Here is a 13,410-nt window from a genome sequence, read left to right as displayed (position 1 = left end):
TCTAGAGCCAGCAGCCCCTCCACGGGACACAAGACACGAGGGAGGGCCACTGGCAGTGGTTTTACTGGCTTCCTGACTTCATGTCTTGGTTTCCTTCTCTAGAGCAGCATCTCTTCATGTGAGCAGCACAGAAGGGACTTAGGCACAAAGTGTGGTCAGGAGATGCCCGGCTGAATCTCCTGTACTACTTACTTTTGCAATGGAAAAAAATTTTACTTTTGATAAACACATTTTAAGATAAAGCTGCTTTTTCAAAACACACGTCTACTATTTAGTACGGCATGCCTTGCAGAAACAGAATAACGGCAGTTCTTAACGACGTCTTTAATATTACTTCATGCGTGCGTTCGTTCATTCATTCCACAAACAGTTATCAGGGCCCCTGTTCCGAGCCCTGTGCCGGGAGCAGCCGCCCGTAGAGGGATGAAGGGTAAAGAGCACAGACACTCAGCAGGGGCTCCAGGAACAGGCGAGGGAAGGTGCACCGCACAGGTGGAGGGAGGGGAGAGGTGTCTGAGGAGCCAGAGCAGAAGGCCCAGACGGCCCGCTGCAGACAGCAGGGTGCGAGGGGAGAGGCTAGAATGTGCACAGGGCCTGGAGGGGGTCTTGGCCCTGATTTCTAGGGCAGAGTTTTAAGTACTGATCACATGGCTTTTTTGCAACCCCTCCCCCCCACGACCGCAGGGTGGAAAGAACGGAGTCCCGGTGACAAAGCAGCGAGGAGGCTACCATGTCAGACCCAGGAAGGGATGACGGCGGCTTTGGTAGCGGTGGAGTGAGGGAGAAGTGGACTGGCTTTAAGAGATGAAGCATAATTGATTAGACGGGATAATTTATGGGATGTGAGAGGTGGGAGAGAGAGGGAGGCGGGGCTTCTCATGGGAGCAGCAAAGAGGACCATGACGCTGTTTACTGATGAGGACAGGGACAGGGGAAGAAGAGCAGAGTTTTAGGGTTTAGACAGGCTAGGCTGAGTCTGAGTTACCTGAGGGCTAACCAAAAAAGATGTCTTTTCCTTTTCTTTCACTCATAATCTAATGAAACCCGATCCCTTGGACCCAGAGGGAAAAACACGGAGGACAGCAAACAGAGAAGGCAACCAGAAATCCTCACCTGTCAAGGTGGCCAAATTCTGCAGGGAGACCACATGCAATTGGAAAGCAAAAAAAAGATTTTAAAGAGACAGGACATATACATCCTGGTTCTATTTAAATTTTTTTTTTTTTTAGTAGCTGGATTTGATCATGGTTGGGTACTCGGTGACTCCACAACCCTGGCATAAGAAAACAGTAGAAACACACACAACCCTTGCCTCCCATAAAGGCTCTGTACTAAGGTCCCAGGCAATTTGGTTAAAAAACAAAAGGCTCGCTCTCAGACCACTGTCTAAATACATCTCTTGATGGTGGAAGATACTTTTACCAACTCATTCACTTGGCAAAGGGAAACAGAACATTTTATAGTGGATGTCAGTGAAAACATGGTACGTCTCACCGACCCCGAGAAAAATAGCCTGTCAAACGGGGCACAGCAAGTCATGCCCACAGACACAGCGGCTGGGCTGACACCTGTAAATACATTGCAGTTCAGTGTTTGTTGTTTTGGCTGCGGGGGTGTCTGAAGAGGGTTTACATTTCAAGTCTGTCGCAAGGAGGAGAAGGGTACTGGGCAATCCCAGGGCACTCAACCACCTTACGACACACGACTCTCTACTGCTGCTGGTGTCGGGACATGGCCACGCTGGGTGGAGAACCCCTCCCTGTTCGGTTACAGCACCTGTAACTTCAACAAATGAATCCTGAAATGGTTCTGCTTTGACCTTGCAGGAAAAAGCTGTCCTTTGCATGAGATTGTAAAAGGCGTAGAGCTTACCAAAAGCACACCATGGAATGCAAATAGTTTTGGTCGTTTCCCATCTCTTAGCTTTTAAATAGTATGTAATTATTTAACTGCCTGATCGATTTTGCTAAAATCCTAATGGTGGGAATGCAGGGATCAGGGAACCAGACCACAGTTAAATCACTAGGAGGGACTGTAAGAGTCTTTAGAAACTATAGAGCCTCAGGCCAATAGATGGGTGTTTAAATATTCACATGCATTCAAATCAGTAACAAACCACAATGAAAATGTTATATATTTTACAATGTCAGCCTATGAATAAATTGCAATAGCATTATTTATTGTTGAAATGCTAAGTGCCTAATATTGACAGGCATGAAGATTTAGATCAAAAGCAAGAATGAAAACTTTCCCATTAATAATACAATACTATATTTTCTCTCCTCATGAACAATAAATATAATTTCTCCAACACGGAACTCAACTCACACATTTATTCTTTCCCATCCACTTCACTGAAAAGATGATTTCCTATTATGGTAACCATTTGGTTACTTGGCATGCCTGGGGATCCTTCCTGCATTTTGCCTTAACCAAGGAGTTAGCCTATTTACAAACCAACACTGCTCAGGAAAGTGCAGGATACCTGAATCTGAGTTGGAAACCCTTTGGTAGGAACGCACAGTTACGTGAATTGATAAAAAATTATGCATTTTAAATAATACTGTGAACCACTTATACCACTGTACTGAACACTCCTTTAAAAAAACAAATAATCTCACAGATGTCTGAGGATGGGAACTAAAAAGGATAAACTTATCCCAGTTCATACTCACATTCATGCTGGTAAGACCCTCTTACCCTTGCACTGTATTTAGGTATTCCAGTCTCTGGGGCTCTCTGGGTAACAGGTAACCTAACAGGTATATACTGTCACTTTTTTTTCTTTTATCCTCACCTGAGGACATTTTTGCATTTATCTTCCATAGAGTGGGAGGGAGAGAGTGGGTAAGACAGAGAAAGAGATACATGTACTGGTTGCCACCCACACGACCCCAACTAAAGCGGGGACAAACTGCAACCGAGGTGTGTGCCCTTAGCGGGAACCGAACCCAGGACTGTGTGGTCTGCAGGCCGACGCTCTAACCGCTGAGCCAAACTGGCCAGGGCTACACCGTCACTTTTTAACAACTATGTCTAATTTAGTAAATGACAAAACCTAATGAGTCCACTACATCACTTTTTAAAAACTGTATCTCCTCATCCCAATTTTCCTTTTACAGCAAGGTTTCCCCGGGGTTAGTGAATCTTTGGGCAACCAGAGAGGCCGCTTTTGGGTACACGCCGAGCAGTAGCTGTGTCAGGAGACACTGAAGAGACATAAACGGTCAGGTAGTCCAGTGAATACATTATTTCCATTTCAGTTACTGTGACAACACCCCGTTTTAAGTTCCCGAAAGTCACACTGAACTGATATTTATTGTGCTCCTACTGTGCCAAGAACCACCTCAGATGCTTTTCATGTTATATCGCTATATTATGTTTGTTAAGTATTAACAGAAAACCTTCTAAAACCTTCTTTTGTTGGCACCACACGCCCAGTTACAGGTAAGAAGAAAATTACCGTCCATTTAACCTAATCACCTAATCACCACCTCTGCGTGGAGAAATCTGAATGACAAAGCCACGCTTTCCCTAGCCTGGGAGGGAGCACTGCTTCTAATTCCGCGGACAGAACAGACTGTGGCAGCGGAGGAAAACCAGTGGTTCACAGATGCTCCTTTGTGTTCAGCTTTCGCTTCTGCTGAGCCACTAAAGCATGGAGCAGAGACTGAAACACCAGCAAAAATCTGTACCGAATGAATGACTGAAGGCCAGAGACACCTGCAGGCTCTCCCTGTGAGAAGTCTGTCACGCTCCTCTGGCATTTTCTCTCGACTTGAGATTGTTTTTTTTAATACCCTTCCTCGTGTCTAAAGTCGACTAAGGGGTTAACTTCTTTCCCCCTATGAGCAGGGTTGAATTTATGTCCCTTCCTTGACCTTGCTTTCGGGTGTGAACAGGAGCCTCGGGAAGGAGGGAGGTTACACTGGCTCACGCACTATTCCAGTGTTGGGAGCGCCTGCAGGTGCACGGAACTTGTGCAGGGCTAACCCGGTAACACTGTCACACTTCTGATGCCAACAGCCCTAGAGGGAAATGAAGACTGTCAGCCGCCAGCCCCAAGGGGCATCAAAAGCTGCTGAGGAAAGGGTGGACGAAATAAAATGGAATCGCTGTTGTCAAGCTGCTAAATTAATAAAATCAAGTAGGTCGAGGCATGAGGAAACGATTCTCTCCCTGCTCTGACTAGCCTGGGAACGTCAACTTTTGGACTTCTCAGTGCATCATGCCTGCAGACATATGTAAATCCTATAGCTAACCCTCCGGAGAATTCAGGAAAGAATGTTCATGGGAAGAACCTGGGAAAGAATGTTTCCATGCACAGACCACCTAAACATCTGGAAGAGAGCTCAGACCAAGGCAGAGGCGAAGAATGTAGGACTGATTCTTCTCAAACATGTAACTTTTACTGTAAGAACTCGCAACCTTTTCTTCAGGACACCTGGTGGTGTTTCCGATTTGCAAATCCTAAGACCCTTGGATAAAACTTTGCTGTTTTTCGTCTTAGCAAAGCCTCCTAACTCTTTTGTGTTCAGTTGATACTATTCACGCTTCCCCCCCCCCCCCATAATGGTTGTTCCTTTTGGGATAGAGTTTTATGGTGAAAAGAAGGCAGCTGAATTGGGAGGGACTGAAAGAGGGTATAAAAGGCGAATGACATCAACTATTCCAGTCTGCAGGGAGTTTTCATCTTTCTTTCAAAAAAACATTTTTATTGATTTTTGGAGAGAGAAGAAGGGAGAGGGAGAAACATCATGGATCCGCTGCCTCCAGGACGCCCCCTACTAGGATCAAGCCCGAAACCTGGGCCTGTGCCCTGACCGGGAATAGTGTAGGGGATGATGCCCCACCAACTGAGCCACCCGGACCAGGGTGGGAGTTTTCATCTTCAAATGACATTTGAGATGCTGCACTTTACAGTTTATTCCTATATTGTAATCAAGTTTCCTAAGAAATTGTGAGCCAGATTTCTTTTTCATTTATTATCACTTATTCCTAGTACACGGCTGTGAGATTCAAGGGGATTTTTACTAAGGGAGGAGGGCCCTGGAACCATTGAGAGATTCACTTAGACAAAAAAAAATCTCAAAGTATAAAGTGGGCCCATCTTCAATTTCAAAAATCAACACATTCCAAAGACAAACATGGTCACCTAGCAGTACTCTGCTTTCTTCAGCCAGTCCTCCGCCACTTGTGAAAATAACTAAGTGTTGTCTATACTCAGGAATACCAGACATCAGGAAGTGAACTAAGAGAAGAAGAATGTGGTGGCAAAGAAAAGAATAAAAAACTAAAAACAGATCAAATACATCAGGAAATGGAAAAAACAAATAATTTTTCCCTATTATTTTTTTTAGTTCCTAAAGTAGAAATTAAATCATTTTTATTGCTAGATCAAACGGAGAAAGGAATTTGTGTAAGCAGATTGGTTGCCAATTTAAGAAAATACTCTAATATTTATTTAATGTTTTTGTCATCCCAACTGTGATTGTGAATTCAGAGCTTCACAGCCCGTTAAGAAAAGCTTCGCTGCCCTCAGAAGGTAGCTGTCCCCTAGTTCGGCCTTGCTTGTTTAAGCAGTAAACAGTTCCTCTACACTCCATATGTCTGGTAATACTACATTTCAAAAAGTAATAAAAAAACTTAGCCTATTTATAAATACCAATATTTCCAAAGTGAATAAGAACTGAAACTAAACTATGGAATTAAATAGTTAAAACTATTAATATTCTTACTTCAGAATTTCAGGACGTACTCTGTCTCAAGTTTTTGCTGATCACTGGTGTACGCTGAAGAAGTCGGGGATCTGGCCAGCGTGGCCAGCACATTTGGCAGAGCCGGGGCTGAGGGCTCGGCTGGCTCAGTCTGCTTGTGTGGTGGGGCCAGGATAACTTCACTGGCGCTGCTGGGGTGTCCAGCAGGGTCGGGATTGAGGCGGGGGCCCCCGTGGTTGGGAAATTAGTGACAAACAAGGGGATGGAGAAAAGAAGTAAGTATGTGAGGATGATAGGAACCAGGTTTCTCTCTACGGCAGAAGGAAATGACAACGATGGAAGGGAGAAGGCTAACAGAAACCCCGTGGTGTTGGAATGAGGTGAGGGATATCAGTATGATCTCGGGATACTTACTATAAATAGACAAAGAAATAGAAACACCCATGTAGCACTACCCCCAGACCTCAACTCCGTCTGCTGACAAAGTCTAAAAAGCATGACACACCAGTAGCAACAACCACACCTACTACCCAGACCTTGATTTCTACATCCCACTCCATGGCTTTTTGGAGAAAGGGCTGATTCCATCACTGGGACAGGGAAAGCACAGGGTGAGCCTGGAATTGCAGTGTATCGGGAAGGAAGGAGAACGAATGTCATTGTTGCCTAGCATTTATCTTTGTCCTTTGTGGGTGGGTGGACTACAGCTTTGATCTTCCAGGGGACGCAGGCCATGGATTAGATCAAAGCGTGGGGTTCAACTGACATAAATTCATCGCCACCAATGAACGAACAGCTCAGATCTGTGCTCTGTTGACAATATGGCTGCTTTTTAAAAGCATCTACTATGTGGATGCCTACACACCAGCAGACATGGATACATTTTGCTAATAAGGCCCTTCTTTGGATACAGTGAGGCAATGCATTTCCTTGTTTTGGGTGCTTTCTTTTGTCAGGGTACTAACAATCAGATGCAGAGACAAATCATTTTGGTTGTTAATGCAACCAAAAGTATTTTTCTAAGTTGTATTCTTAATATCTACTCGAAGAATTTATTTTTTTTTCTGAAAAATAATGTGTAAGACATGGTATCAATTAGGTTGGCTTTAAATGTTCCCTTTCCTCAAATTCTGACTAAACAATTCATCACTTGGGGAAGAAAACAATTATTTCTCACTGTTGACAATCTGTGGTTAAGATTTAGCTTTGACTTCTAAAAATATTTTTATAGTGAAATAATGTCAAACATAAAAGTTGTAAGAAGAGCATTGAACACAGCTCCCAAATAGCCTTCGCTCAGATGATTTCAGACGTATTTGTCTTATTCTCACATATATGTGTACACGCATGCACACACAATATCTTATTTCTGCAGATTAGAACGATCTATTTCTGAGATCAGCCAACTTATTTCAGCCATAGAATTATCCATCGTTTTGTTCTTCAAATGACACACAGTTCAAGATAGAAAAGGTAACTGATGGTGCTGGTATGGCTGAAGGTCTGGTTTTGGTGGGTAAACCATGTTAATACACATGAGTCCAGACATCAAACCAAGCTGTCCATGGGAGCCAGGACGCCCAGAGAGATCCGAGGAGCAGGAAGGAAGTGAGGCCCTAGGACATGGTGGGGACTGGACAAGCCTGTGGCCTATGTAAAGGGAGCAGCTTATTTAAAATATCTAATAGATAATTCTTATTTTAAAATGTGGGCCAAGTTGGGCCAAAACTTTTGATATTTCAAGAGAAGATAGAAATAGTGGATTTTTAAATTTATTGATTAACTTGAGAGAGAAACAGATCTATTTGTTGTTTTCTTTATGCCTCTGTTGGCTGATTTTCCTCTTTTATTTATTTTTTATTAATTTATTTCTGTTACAGATGTTTCTCCTTTTTCACCCCATTGACACCCTCCTCCCCATCCCCCTACCCCGTCCCCAGCTTTGTTGTCCGTGTCCATTGGTTACGTGTACATGCATATAAGTTCTGTGGTTTATCTCTTCCTTCCCCCCACCAGCCCCTTTTCTGAGTGTTGGCTGATTCTTATATGTGTCCTGACTGGGGCTCAAACACTCTAACCAAGTGAGGTACCTGGCCAGAAATAGTACATTTTTAAGGGATATTATCCTATTTTAAAATGAGACGTATGTTTAAAAGTAATAAAACTAGTTTAGGTAAAAAAAGAAATCATCTGTAACTCGTATATAGTTCACCAAACACTACCAGCTGGCAGGTGTTTAATGGTAATTCCCATTTACTATCTGGTGATGACTAACAGAAAGTTCTAATACCATAAATAGGTAATCGACACTGTGTAGAACAATGGCCCCAGCCCAGGACCCGCAGCCATTCTCTTGCAGAGGAAGTGAAGCAATCTGACTACACCGAGGACGTAAAAAGGAAGACGGAGCTGGCAAGGAGTGATCGTCCTGCAAAACAACATCTGTGAAACAGAGCTGTCTAAAGGAACCTCACGGAGTCTGCCACTTACACAGAATCTGTTCGCACACAGCAATTACCAAGAGACCGGTAATGATTCGAAAGAACAAAGACTTTTCTTTTTAATGTTTCAAATTTAATTTTTAAAAACAGAACACAAGTGGTGCCAGGTGGATACTGGAAATATTGGGGGGACCACTTTGTAAAGTATACAGTTGTCTAACCACTATGCTGTACACCTGAAACTAATACAAAATCATACTGAATGTCAACTGTAATTAAAAACAAAATTTTTTTAAAAAAGAAGATAAGCAAGGAAGTTCCCTTTGCAGTCAAAGGCTGACCTTTACATTTATGTAGTAAAATCAGTATGTAATATTACTAATTAGTAAGAATGTTTGTTTACTTTTGGCTTATAGTCCAACTCATCAATTAGTTAATCAAGATACCACAATCACTCACAGAATAAAATGGATCCAATTTATGTTTTTAAACATCTATCATCCTCTAAGAAACCATTCAGGTCCCACTGTGTGCTGTCCACCAGGCTCCCCTGGGCACGTCTATCTGCTGAGCCTGCATGACCCCTCTCACTGTGGGCTGCTGAGGATATGAAACCTCTCTACAACTTATTTGTCAGTTCATTGGACGCTTCACTGGGGTCTCTCTTCTATTACCCTTTAAACAAGTGAATTTTTATTGCTATTTAATAGTTCAAGTGTTTCCATATTTCTTTATATTCTCCGATAGTTCCAAAAACAGTGTTACTCCAAGCGTTCCCGTCTGCAAATTGTTTGTTGCTTCGCTGTGGTAAGTATGAAAATAGAGAGTGCTTAGAAACTTTTATGGCAATCTGACACCACAGTGAACAGCCAGAGCGAGATCAGTGAACTCATTTGTTCAACAAAGTGCAGACCACTCTGGATACTGTTAAAGCCTCATAGTGAGGTCTGTAAGGTACAAACAGGGCATTCGTCACACACAGTAGGACCATGTTACAATGTGGAATACTCAAGAATAGTCGAACTCAAAAGTACATAAAAATCTCAGAAAATGTAAGCATTTATTTAATTACTTATGTTAATAATCATTTAAAGTTTAATAAGGCCTGTTTTTAAATTTACAGTTTAGCACTTTTAGCTACATTAGGAAAGTAAAATTCATAGTATTTATTTTGGATTCAATTTAACGTAATGCCTAATCCTTCACAAAACAAGTCTCACAGACATTTTTTTGTCCAGAAAAGACACATCTTTTCCAATGTAGCACTTAACGGTGAGTCAAATGATGATGGAATCAGGTCCAGAGAAATCAAGACCCAAAGAGTTTGTAGCAGGTTTCACTTGGAGGTGTGATTCCCTCATATACCGAGTTTGGTTTTAGGGCTAAAACCGATGATGAGGTGTGTTATTGGCAGAGATGACTAATAAAACAATAAAACCATCCAAACGAGACAGCTTCACACATAAAATATAAAGAAATAACCTCAAAACCAAAAGAATTCTTTGAAAAGAAAAAGTACTGATTTAAAAAGCTAACTTTTACAGGACAGTCAAACCCTGGTCCAGGCAGCCCACAAGGACATCAAGGTTGGAACTGGGCTGCTCCAAAGAACCCTCGGCCCTGGACGTGACCCCGCAAGAGCTGTTTCCGAGGCTGCATGTTCTCTCCTGGGGTTTGAGCCTCTCCCAGAGCTCTAACCACATCCTCCTTTTCAGGATCTCAGCAACGTCAGGGACAACACTGTCCTCTGAGGGTTGGAGGAGAGAGAAGAGCATTATTATAAAAGTAGCCTTACACCGCCCGCCTAAGGTGTAACCCTGTTTTTCAATTAGAGCTTAAGTGTACTTTTAAAAAATTTTTTATCCTCACCCGAGGACATTTTTAAATTTTTCTTCAGATAGAGCGGGAGGGAGAGAGGGAGGAAGAGAGAGACACATCGAGTGGCTGCCACCCGTAAGACCCCAATAGGGGCCGGGGACAAACTGCAACCGAGGTCCGTGCCCTTAGCAGGCACCAAACCCAGGCCTCTCTGGTCCGCAGGTCGACGCTCTAACTGCTGAGCCACACCGGCCAGGGCAGCATAAGTGTATTTTTAATGTATATTTAATAGATACCCCATTGGTAAATGAGAATGCCTGGCCTTGTAACAGGGGTGCATTAACTTGTCAGCATGAACCTTCGTATCCGAATGCCTAAAGAGATGAATCTGCTTCCTAGATATGTCTCTTAGGAGTGAGGATTATGTCATCTGTTACTGTACTTCTATTTTATTTATTTTTTTATCCTCACTCGAGGACATTTTTGCATAGAGTGAGAGGGAGGGAGGGAGGAAGAAAGGGGGGGAGAGAGAGAGAGAGAGAGAGAAACATCCATGTGAGAGAGACACATCGACAGGTTGCCACCCACATGACCCCAACCAGGGCCAGGGACAAACTGCAACCTAGGTACGTGCCCTTAGCGGGAACCGAACCTGGGTCTCTGGACCGCGGGCCGACGCTCTAACCGCTGAGCCAGACCGGCCAGGGCTGTCACTGTACTTTCACAGCTCACGTGGTGGTTGGCTTTCCAAGGTGATACGAGTCAGTTCCTTGCTCGTTCACTCTGAATGAATTCCTTCTTTCTGCGCCGGCCCTTTGGTTCCAGCGAGTTCAGGAAAGGGGGGCGCACAGTCGATGGTGAGTGGCATTTCCCCTGTGGTAACACTGGCAACAGGTGAGGCTTAACGAAAGAACACAAGGAAGTACAAGGACCAGTGGATTCTGCTATTCTCTCCACTCTCTACATATTATATATACATTACATAGTGGAGCCATCAATATTTAATTTAAGGAGCATTATCAGTTATACAGTTCAGATTACTCAAAATTAATTTTTTTTTTCATGAAAGATTTCATGGAATCAATTTAAACCGGATTGGAAAAAATCCCACAAAAATTAATATACATTAATTCTACTGTCTTAATATATATATTAATAGAAGGTGGTGAGTAAACTGTAGTGTTGAAGGTAAACATTTTACTGTTAGGTTGAAAATATAAAAAATAGTGGTAAAGATATTCGAACAGGGTAGCCTTAGTCCCACTCTGCAGAGGTCCCTATCGTTAATGACTTCTTATACATCCCTTCAGAAAACTATGTGCCTATATTCCATGCGTGTATATTTTAAAATATAAAATTATATATACTTACATGCATATATATACACACACACACACACACACACACACATATACACACACTCACACAAACTGATCTATACATTGCTTTTTTCAATACCTTAAATAATATAGCAAAGATACCCCAAATAGTCCACCCATTTGCCCACATGTCAACCCCTTCTCGCAGTGAGGCGGGGCCATGCTGTAACAGGCTGTGGGGCACACTGCTTGGCCAAAGCACAGCAGAGCTGGCATAGCCACACCCCCGAAGCCCTCGGGGAGCTCAGTGGCTGCCCGGATGACAGACTGTATGTGAGTGAGAAGTAAACCTTCGTAACATGAAGCTGTTGAGACTGGACGGTTGTTTGCAGCATAACCTACACTATCCTAATGCAGCAATCTTACCCCAACTCAGGTTAAGTTATAACTGATGGACCAGCCCCTACTGATGAACCTTTAGGTTGCTCATAGTTTTGTTATCAAAGCTATCATTGTTGCTACCATGCTGTCGTTAACATAATTTTACCTGCAATTTTGCTAATGCATATATACAAGTATTTCTGTAGGATTAAATTTCTCGAAGAATTGTTGGATATAGAGTAGTACATTACATATTTTTAGTACATATGTCAATCATCAAAGTGCAAAAGGCACACACACCAAAGAATGCAATGAACTCTCCCTCGCACCCTATCCCGCGACTGCCAGTGCTTCCCTCTGACTGAACCAATGCTACCAATTTCCCATGTCCTGAGAGATCTAGTTACACAACACACAATTCTATACTTCTTTTGGGTATATGTAAACATGGGCACACGTATGTATATATACGCAATGCATATGTGCATATATACGCACATGCACATATGTATATTTACGTGAGAGATATTTCCAAATCGCCTCTCAGTTTGGAGTGCCCCTTCCCCACACCCTCCTAGGACTGTTCTAAAATAAGAGGCGTTCATGCCGTGTTTCTGTGCTCAGCAGTTACAACAACTGCTAACACTTGGGCAGGCCTTTCACATCATCTTACCAGGAGAAGTCCAACTACAATTCTCAGGTGAACTAATGATCCACGTAGCACTTATAAACAAATGCACAGTGGTCCAGCTGCCCCGAAGGCAGGCAGACAGCAGTCAGTGCTTCCTGTGCACCTACCAGTCAGGCGGACACGGGCTAAGTAAAGGGGCAGGGATGACGGGCGGGCAGGACACAGAGAGCCGTGGTGTGCAGGCGAGCGGAGAGGAGGACCAGGAAACGGCGAGAGACTAACGTGGCTGCGGGTGTTCGCGAATACCTCGGCGGAGTGGAGGGGCAGTGAAAGCGGTGGCCAGCGTCGGGGGCCGGTGTGACAATGGACTGCGTATGCAGAGCAAGGAAGCAGGGAGAAGAGTGCCCAGGTAGCAGACAGGTGGCCGAGGAAGGAAGGGCTGGGGAGCTATTAGGATACAAGAGTTGAGCCCTGGCCGGTTTGGCTCAGCGGTTGGAGCGTCGGCCTGTGGACCAGAGTCCTGGGTTCGGTTTCCGCTAGGGGCATGTACCAAAAACAAAAAACAAAAAAAATAACCCACAAGAATTGGTAAGGGTGACCCCGAAGGAAGTTTGGAAGAGGTATGCAGGTGGTTGGGTACCCCGTACCAGAATGTGCTGAGCGCTTTTCCCTGGTAATTGAGGTCTAAACTGCAAATTGAAAATGAATATTTATGATCACTATGTTTCATGTTTATAATTCTGGGGAACTATAAAGTTAAGTCAGTAACTTTTAATATGGCTTTAAATAATTCTATCCACTTATTGCAATTTCTTGGGCTTGTGGGTAGAAGTCTTTTGGTTTAAGAGTTCTGTTTTTTTTTGTAATTTAATAACTTTTTGGGCCTTCATAAAAGTACATCGAATACATTATTTGGCCCCGTCAGTTCTGGATTACTTTGAACAGGCGACGGTTGCTTGACTCACACCACCACACCGACACCGTGGCGCACAGACGTGGCGCACAGACAGTGGCCGAGTGGTGGCTTCACCGAAGAGAGTGGGGTCCTGAAGAAAGGGAGAAGGCCGCGAACCCGAGACAGGCCACAAAGGAAGAGGAGGGCT

General features: G+C 43.5%; 1 protein-coding gene and 1 pseudogene across 1 annotated transcript in view; both read right to left on the bottom strand.

Annotated features, from left to right (window-relative positions):
* Positions 1–13,410, bottom strand: part of MYO1D (myosin ID) — a 327,233-nt gene that overhangs the window by 244,803 nt on the left and 69,020 nt on the right. The window lies entirely within an intron of this gene.
* LOC118633987 overlaps positions 5,740–13,410 on the bottom strand; it is a 55,761-nt pseudogene continuing 48,090 nt past the window's right edge.

Source organism: Molossus molossus, unplaced genomic scaffold (assembly GCF_014108415.1).
Source record: "Molossus molossus isolate mMolMol1 unplaced genomic scaffold, mMolMol1.p scaffold_m16_p_19, whole genome shotgun sequence".
Taxonomy (NCBI): Eukaryota; Metazoa; Chordata; class Mammalia; order Chiroptera; family Molossidae; genus Molossus; species Molossus molossus.
The sequence above is the reverse complement of the archived record's forward strand: the minus strand, read 5'-3'. Positions and strand labels throughout refer to the sequence as shown.